The following is a 9,464-nucleotide window of genomic DNA, read 5'->3' as shown; positions in this document are numbered from 1 at the left end:
TAGAATGATGAATGAACAGGGCTAGGAGGGAGACCCAATGACATATTATAACCAAAACATTAAAAGCACATAACAGAAAAGGATATTAAAAGCAGTAAGAGAAGGTTGAATATTATAGGCCTCTGTCTTAGGGTTTCTGCTGCTGTGAGGAGACACCATGACCATGGCAATCCTTATAAAGGAAAACATTTAATTGGGGTGGCTCACTTACAGTTCAGAGGTTCAGTCCATTGTTGTCATCGTGGGACATGGAGATATGCAGGCAGATGTGGTGCTGGAGTAGTAGCTGAGAGTCCTACACCTTGTAGACAACGGGACCATGTTGATTGTAAGTTGCCATGTCCCACCATGATGATAATGAACCAAACTTCAAAAAATTGTAAGCCACCCCATTAAGTGTTTTTCCTTTACAAGAGTTGCCCTGGTCATGGTGTCTCTTCACAGCAATAGAAACCTAACTAAGACAGTTGCTTTGGAGCTCACTCGGTTGTTCTGCTTCTGCCTCCCGACTGCTGGAGTTAAAGGCATGCACTATCTTGCTCAGCTAGATTTGGCTGTCTCTTGTTCATGGACATCCCAGTGTGGGGGACTTGTATATGTTTGTATTTTTTATAAATTACTCGGTCTAAAGTATTTTGCTACATTATCGAGACTAGGCTAACAAAATCATGACATCAACTCTAACGAAGTGAGAGGGAAAAAAGTGGGTAGAGAGAGATAGGTTATGAGATACTCTGGAAGAGATTAGCATCATTCCAAACCAATGCTGGTTAAAAAGGTCCTAGTTCCAGTACAGGCCTGTAAAATCAGCGTTCTCTAACATCACAGACTTATGAAATTAATCTTTCTCTGTATGTATATATAAAATGATAATTTATTGAAACGACTTACAGGCTGCCTTCCAACTAATTCAACAATGGTTAGCTGTTACTGGAAATTTAAAGAATCTAGAAGTTTCTCAGTCCTACAAGGCTGAATATTTTAACTGGTCTTCTATACATTCTGGAATCCCAAAGAAGTAGGCTCCGAAGCCAGTGAAGGAATGGGTGTGCTCACAATTTATAATCGAATTTCACATTCTTACTGTGACACACATGTGCACCCATGAGTGTGCATACAAACACGCACAATAAATGAATGTAACCTTTTTTGTTTGTCTTTCTGAGACAGGATTTCTCTGTATCTTTGGAGCCTGTCCTGGAAGTAGCTCTTGTAGACCAGGCTGGCCTCAAACTCACAGAGATCCGCCTGCCTTTGCCTCCTGAGTGCTGGGATTAAAGGCTTGTGTCAACACTGCCCAACCATAAATGTAACTTCTTAGAGGAAAAAGAATATACATAAAATTATATGGGATTTTAAAATTACATGGAAATTAGACATGGTAGTACACATCCATGTTCACAGCAATTGGGAGTCTGAGGCAGGAGGATTGTTATAAGCATGATGTCAGCATGGGCTAAAAGGTAAGTGTCAGACCAGCTAGGTATAATGATTTCTTTTCTACTCAAAAGTATATGTCTCGTGCATGCCTGTTACACTAGGATTTGTGAGGAAGGGGTAGGAAGAGGAGATGTGTCAACACAGATGATCCACAACCTGGATAATGAGAGTTCTAGAAATGAGGAGAATAAAGAGAAGATCAAAATAACAGGGAAATGAGTTCAGATAATGTTCAGAGCTGTAGGCCTGGAGAGCAGTGTTGTTACTCTGGAGCTCTGAGAAGAGATCTCAAAATCACCCATGGGCTGAAGCAAGGTGGATGCGCCACATTCTGCATTCAGGAATCTTTAAACTAGAAATTAAAAGACAAAAGAGGAAAGCCTTAGATTCTCAAGAAAAATTACTTATAATATATATTTAAATATATGCATATAATACACATATAAGTAACATATATAGGCATAAAATATAGAGCATATATGTAACACACATATATAAAGCCTATGGTATACCAGAATATTGGCAAAGTATACATTTGAAATATATAATGTGTGGAATGGTGGTGCGCAGCTTTAATCCCAGCACTTGAGAGGCAAAGGTGGATAGATTTCTGTGAGATCAAGTCCAGCCTAGTCTACATAGTGAGTTACAGGACTGCCTGAGCTCTAAAATGAGTTCCGGTTTAAAACAAACAAACAAACAAACAAACAAACAAACAAACAAACAAGATTATTTGGGGTTGGGGAGAATGCTCAGCAGTTAAGAGCACTTGTTGCTCTTCCAGAGGACCCAGGCTTGATTTCCAGCACCCACATGGTCATGTACACTTGTCTGTAACTCTAGTTCTAGGGAATCGGGTGCTTCTTTTGGCCTCTTCAGACACCAGGCATACATGTAGTGAACAGACACATATGCAGGCAAAGCAGCTGTCATAGTTAGCGCTCCTGTGGCCATGATAAAATAGCATGACCAGAAAGCAATTTGCAGAGAAAAGTGTTCGTTTCAGCTTACAGTTCCATACCACAGCCCATCACTGAGGTTCTGCGGGGCAGGAATTCAAGCAAGACAGGGACCTGGAAGCAGGAACTGATGCACAGGTCACGGATCAGTGCTGTTTACTGGATTGCTCCTTGTGGTTTCCTCCGTGTGCTTTTTTGGAGCGCCGAGGACAACCAATGTATGGGTGGCACCACCCATAGTGAGCTGGCTCTCACCCTTCAATAGCCAGTCAAGAAAATGCACCACAGGCTTGCCTAAAGCCCAGTGAAGTGGGACTGTTCTCTCACTTGAGGGTCCTTCTTTCAAAATGACTTTAGATGTGTCAAGTGGACATAAAATTATCCATCACACCACCCATATGTATATTATATGTATACGATGTGATTATATATATTACACATCATATATATATTATGTATATAGTCATATCAGACATGTAGGATTTGGAACATTTACAGCATAAGCATTATCTTTAAGAGTAAGTTAATCAACATTTCAGCATAAAAAGTTTTTGCAAAACATCAGCATGGCAGAAAATCAATAGACGATATTAAAGATTAATAATGAAGTTACAGGCATATAAGCATAGGGTTAAGGGATCTTCCAGTAGCTATGAAAATCATTAAGAGGACTCTACCTGACCATTTCCTAAATATAACACCAGTAGCACAGATACTGAGAGCAGCAATAAATAAATGGGACCTCCTGAAACTGAGAAGCTTCTGCAAAGCAAAAGACACTGCCAATAAGACAAAAAGGCAGCCTACTGAATGGGAAAAGATCTTTGCCAATGCCAACCCCACATCAGACAAAGGACTGATCTCCAAAATATATAAAGAACCCATGAAATTAGACATCAAAATTCTAAATAACCCAATTAAAAATAGGGTACAGAACTAAACAGAGAATTCTCAACAGAAGAATCTCAAACAGCCAAAAGACATTTAGGGAAATGCTCAACATCCTTAGCCATCGGGGAAATGCAAAACAAAACAACTCTGAGATATCATCTTATACCTGTCAGAATGGCTAAGATCAAAACCACCAATGATAGCTTATGCTGCAGAGGATGTAGAATATGGGGAACACTCATCCATTGCTGGTAGGAATGCAAACTTGTGATGTGGGAGTGATTTCTTATTAATAAAGAAACTGCCTAGGCCCATTTGATAGGCCAACCCTTAGGTAGGCGGAGAAAACAGAACAGGATGTTGGGAGAAAGAAGCTTAGTCGAAGAGTCGCCATGATTCTCCCACTCCAGACAGACGCAGGTTAAGATCTTCTCTGGTAAGCCACCTCGTGGGCTACACAGATTATTAGAAATGGGTTAAATTAATATGTAAGAGCTAGCCAGTAAGAGGCTACAGATAACGGGCCAGGCAGTGTTTAAAAGAATACAGTTTCCGTGTAATTATTTCAGGCATAAGCTAGCCATGCGGGCGGTTGGGTGCCGGGGACACAGCCCCGCCGCTCCTTTTACAACAAACTTGTACAACCACTTTAGAAATCAGTATGGCAGTTTCTTGGAAAATTGGGAATCAACCTACCTCAGGATCCAGCAATATCACTCTTGGGCATCTACCCAAAAGATGCTCAATTATACTACTAAGACATTGGTTCAACTATGTTCATAGCAGCATTATTTGTAATAGCCAGAACCTGGAAACAACCTAGATGTCCCTCAACTGAATAATGGACAAAGAAAATGTGGCACACTTACATATTAGAGTACTACTCAACACTAAAAAAACAATGACATTTTGAATTTTGCATTCAAATGGATGGAACTAGAAAACACCATCCTGAGTGAGGTAATCCAGACCCCAAAAGATGAATAAATATGTACTCACTCATAAGTGGATACTAGCTCTAAACAAAGTTTATTGAGTCTATAGCTCATAATTCTAGAGAAGCTAAGTAACAAGGTGAACCCTAAGAAAAACATATATAGATTCACCTGGAAAGTTGAAATAGACAAGACCACCTGACAAAATTTTGAACACAGAGGTGTGGGGAGAAGGGAGGGTAGAAAGGGAAGATGGGGAGAAGAACTTGAGGGAATAGGATAGTCGAGATAGAAGAAGAACAGAGATGGGAGCAAGGAAAGAGATGTCATAATTGAGGAGCCATTATAGGGTTAGCAAGAAACCTGACTCTAGAAAAATTCCCAGGAATCCACAAGGATGACCCCAGCTGAGATCCTAAGCAATAGAGGAGAGGATGCCCGAACTGGCCTTGTCCTATAGTCAACCTGATGAATATCTTAAATATCACCACAGAACCTTCATCCAGCAACTGATGAAAACAGAGGCAGAGACTCGCATCTGAGCATTGGACTGAATTCACAAAGTCCAGTTGAAGAGTGGGAGGAATGAAAATATGAGCAAAGAGGTCAAGACCATGATGGGTTCATCCACTGAAACAGTCTAGCTGAGCAAATGGGAGTTCACTAATACCAGCTGGACTGGGAAGGAACAAGCAAAGGACCAAAGTATTCCCTCTGAATGTGGTTGGCAGTTGCATAGCTAGGGAAGACTGAGGGATCACTTTGGCACCAGGATTTATCCCTACTGTTTGTATTGTCTCTTTGGGATCCTATTCTCTTTGGATGAATAGCTTGCTCAACCTAGATATAGTAGGGAGGGCCTTGGACCTTCTCCAAAGCAATGTGCCTTCCCCTCTCTGAGGAGTGGATGGGGGGCTGGGGTAGAAGGGTATGTGGAGGGAATGGGAGGGGGGGCAGGAACTTAAATTGGTATGTATAATAAAAAATGATAGCTTTTTTTCTTTTTTAAAACAAATAAAAATAAATAAATAAGAAGAGGACTCTACCTATGGGACATGGGAAACTGAGGTCCAGAGAGCACCAAGGAGTAACAGTCCACAAGATAAGTACTCTTTGAAGTTTTCTAAATGATGTGCATGTATTGGCTTGATCACAGAATGATTTTGTCAAGGCCAGAGACAAGAATCAAAGACTAAAAGTATTTCCCACAAAGTCTGTCTAGTGAGTTTGACCCCCACAACTTTGTTTGGAAGGAGACAACCAATTTCCCCAGGTTGCTCTCTGGCATATATGTGAATGCCATGGCAGGAGTATCTCCCTACACACACACACACACACACACACACACACACACACACGTCTATATAGGAAATGTCATTAAATGATTTTGTTTGAAAACCAGAAAGAAAATGAATGAGAAGTGGAAACATCAGATCACGAAAGCAATAGTTGGAGTCAGAAGTAGAGACAGTGAGAGGTGAGAGGGGAGGAATTCTCTCCGTGAGCAGGGCTGCAATAGGAAACTCTAAATCTTAAAATAACTTAGAAGGAATATTGTCCTCCTTTCTAGAGATGAGGAAACAGCCTCCAGGAAGTTCACAGAGAACTGGGGGTGTGACTCACTGACAAAAATCTCCTCTGACATCTGAGGAACCCTGAGTTCGATTTCTAACACTGCCATTGCCACATCCAACAGAAGATACAGGAAGCTAAAAGAAATTGTTTAAAGACATAGATACAGAGCTTAAACTGGAAATACTAAGGTTGAACCGAACTCTGTTTCCGAGGCTCCTCCATATTTATCTATGAAATTTGGACCGTTGGCAAGCAAGAAGACATAGCGGAACCTTGAATTAGCAGAAGACATTAAAGTTTTCGTAAAGGAAGCACATAGATACTGCTATAATTTGGAAGTTAAAAGTCATCAGAAGCCAATTCAGGCATGGTGGCACATTCCTGCAACCATGGTATTCAGTAAGGAGTTAGGAGGCTCTGGAGTTGAGGCCAGCATAAGATTCTGTCCCAAAAGAGAATAAGAACAAAAGACACACACACATACAGAGACAGGGACAGAAAAACTAACAATATTGAAGCTGAGATGCTCCTGAGGGTCCAGAGAGCTGGCTCAGTTAAGAGCATTTACAGATCTCCCAGAGGACCCGAGTTATGTTCCCAGCACCCATGTGGGGTGGCTCATGACACCCTGTAACTTCAGCTCTAAGATTATCTGATGTTCTTGGCCTCTGTGGGAACCCACACATACATAAAACCAAAAGTAAATCTTTGGGGGGAAGAAAGTAAAAGCTGTTTACAAGAGAGGGATCAATGGATCCAAGTCTTGGACAGCCTGGGCACGGTGGTTAATAGAAGAGTCAAATTCATTTTATTTCTCAAGCAGGTGGGAAGGACGCGCTGCAGGCACCACTGTTCCTGAGCTGTATTGGGAGGAGCTGAGAAAGTGGTCTCTCTCTCTCTCTCTCTCTCTCTCTCTCTCTCTCTCTCTCTCTCTCTCTCTCTCACACACACACACACACACACACCACTGTGAGAGGTTGTTTATTTACCTATGAATAAATGAGTAAGAAAGCATTAAGTTGTTGCTGTTCCCTGGGGCTTGAGAGGCAGGTGAGTTGAAAATCAACTGGAGTAAATAGAAAAAACGGGCACTCCGATTTAGCAAAGATATAGCTTACTCCATCTCATTTGATTCCCAGATGAACAAGTATTTAGTTATTTATATGAGCTGTATAGATCAAAGATCAAGGGTTATTTTATCTGATAACTCTTAAGGAAAAACACTAAAGGATAGGGAAGCTTCTTTAAAATCAGAACCCTGAAATGGAGCCACCTTAAGATGACCCAGACACAGGGAATTTGCAGCCTTCCTGTGGACTTCAGGTGGGAACACAGGGCGTGGCTCCCAGGCAGAGAAAGGGCTAGACCACCAACCAAGAATTAGCTGGAGGGCTTAGTTCTTAGGGACGTCTTCAGTGGTGCCGCTTTGAAGGGTGTGTGGCTAGAGTCCTGGAATTCACCGGAAAGCTGTAGCTGACAACTTGCTGGGATTTCTCATCTGCCCATTGGTTCTATACATTTTACATTCCAGAAGTGTATGATAACAGAAACCACTAGTTACCAAATCACCATCTGCAAAATAGCTATGTTTTTTACAGTGCTGGGCCAGGCCTGCGTGTTGTCCTCAGCCATGGTACGTACAACAGAAAAGATTTCTCCGGAGCAATTCTTTGATAGACTTGAGGTTTATCTCAGTGGTTTGGTGTGGTGGTTATGATTCTAAGAGTCTGTCTATGGTCATGTTGCACATTAACCAACATGATTAATATAGCAGGGGCCCGTTTTCTGTGTTCATAAAATTAGGATAATCGAACATAACCTGCCGTGATTAATCTGCAAGGGTTAGAATCTGGTGTGGAGTTACTGCAAACACAACTTGACTTTAGGTCTCTAAGAAGGGCTCTGAAAAGTTTCAGAGAACAATCATTAGGAGGTAATCATGAGTAGCTCAATTGGTAAATACGCAGTCTCAGTATATAGTCCTGGCTAGCCTGACTGGCTTCAGATTTACAAAGATATGCCTGCCTCTACCTCTGAAATGCTGGGATTAAAAACATTTGCCACCACTCATAGACTATCTTTTCTTTTCTTTTCTTTTCTTTTCTTTTCTTTTCTTTTCTTTTCTTTGTACTGGGAACAGAACCCAGGGTGTTGCACAAGCTAAGGAAATGGCCTACCACTGAGATACATTCAAGCCTTTGTGTGTGTGTGTGTGTGTGTGAGAGAGAGAGAGAGAGACAGAGACAGAGACAGAGACAGAGACAGAGAGAATGTCTCAAGTGTCCCAAGGTGGCCCTCATCTCACTAGACAGCCAAGGATAACCTTAAACTCCTGACCCTGCCTCTAGAAATTCTGAGATTACAGGCACTTACCCCTTTTCCTGGCTGTTTGTAGACAGGTAATGATATGGATATGGATATGGCTAAGTGTGATAGTCCACACTTGAGAGCCGAGGCAGTGTGTGCTGTTTTTTGAAACACAAACTTCCCCCTCCACACTGACTACATCAGTAATCATTTTATGCACATTTAGAGGCAAGTAGAATCAGAAGTACAAAGCTGAAAAAGTCGAAGTGCGGGAGTCTGCTCTGTTTAGGAAAAGCAACTGGATTTTTTAAAGTGATTGACAGTGTTTGAGCCAGCAGGCAAGACACCTTAGATTTGGGGACTGCGCTCTGCTAATACAGTAACTGGGCATCTCCAGGTCTCTCAGGCCGAGGATTTCCACCTTGGATAGAACAGTCCCCGGTACCTGCTTGTGTCACAGGGCAGTGTCCCTCACATTTTGAGACAGCAAGGTGTTCAATTTCCCCTGAAAGACCTTTTAAGTTAATGGTGAGAGGGGAGAAGAGGCTCGCTCCTTGCCTCTGCTGTACTGTGATAGACTTTAATCGTTTCCTCTTTCAAATAAAACAAGTCTCAAACTCATTCTTTTCCGGAGGAGACTGGACGGCTGTTATCTTGGTTTCCATACTGTTTTGCAAGCTCTGTAGTTTGTGGGTATACAGGGTACAAGGCTGTCGACGAGAGTTCTTAGGCAGATGTGAATTAGCAGTTAACTTTTTTTTTTTGCATGTTCATAAAAATCTCAGAAGGTAGGGGTCTGTTGTTTATTCATTCAGCCTCTTTTGAGTCATTCAGGTACAGGGTGTGTCTGTCAATTGAAACTGCACAGTGGAGGAAGTTTTGCGTTCACATCTGCTTAGGGTGGGTGGGAAGACTATGTGACCAGGGGACTTGGGTGGAACCTTTTTTTAACTGTAGGGCAAGGCTGCCACCTAAACAAACCTAACCAAGACCTCTTCAACCTCAATCTTTTAAATATTATCTACGGAGAGAAAATGTGGGTGAGGTGTGACTCTGTAGATTTGGGGGTCTCTTAGTTATCTCTCAAATAGAAAAGGGGAGCTCAGCTTTAGCCAGGCTGCAGTAGGTGCAGGCCTGTGAAAACCCAGGCAACCCTTTCCCCTGTGGAAATTCCTGAGCTGCCTGACTGTTAAATCTCTGAGGTCAGGGTTAGCAGCCCACCTCCTCAAAGGCCCCAGCGCTTCCCAGAATCTGGGACACACCGCCTGGCTTGGCACTCAGCTGAGCGAGGGGAACCCCCACCCCACACCAAGCCCGGCGCTGGCCCACTTCACGGTGCGCCCGGGGAAAGCCACTT

The sequence above is a fragment of the Alexandromys fortis genome, unplaced genomic scaffold, assembly GCF_014885135.2.
Source record: "Alexandromys fortis isolate MF-2015 unplaced genomic scaffold, M_Fortis_MF-2015_v1.1 scaffold_19, whole genome shotgun sequence".
Lineage (NCBI taxonomy): Eukaryota > Metazoa > Chordata > Mammalia > Rodentia > Cricetidae > Alexandromys > Alexandromys fortis.
Note: the sequence above shows the minus strand (reverse complement) of the source record.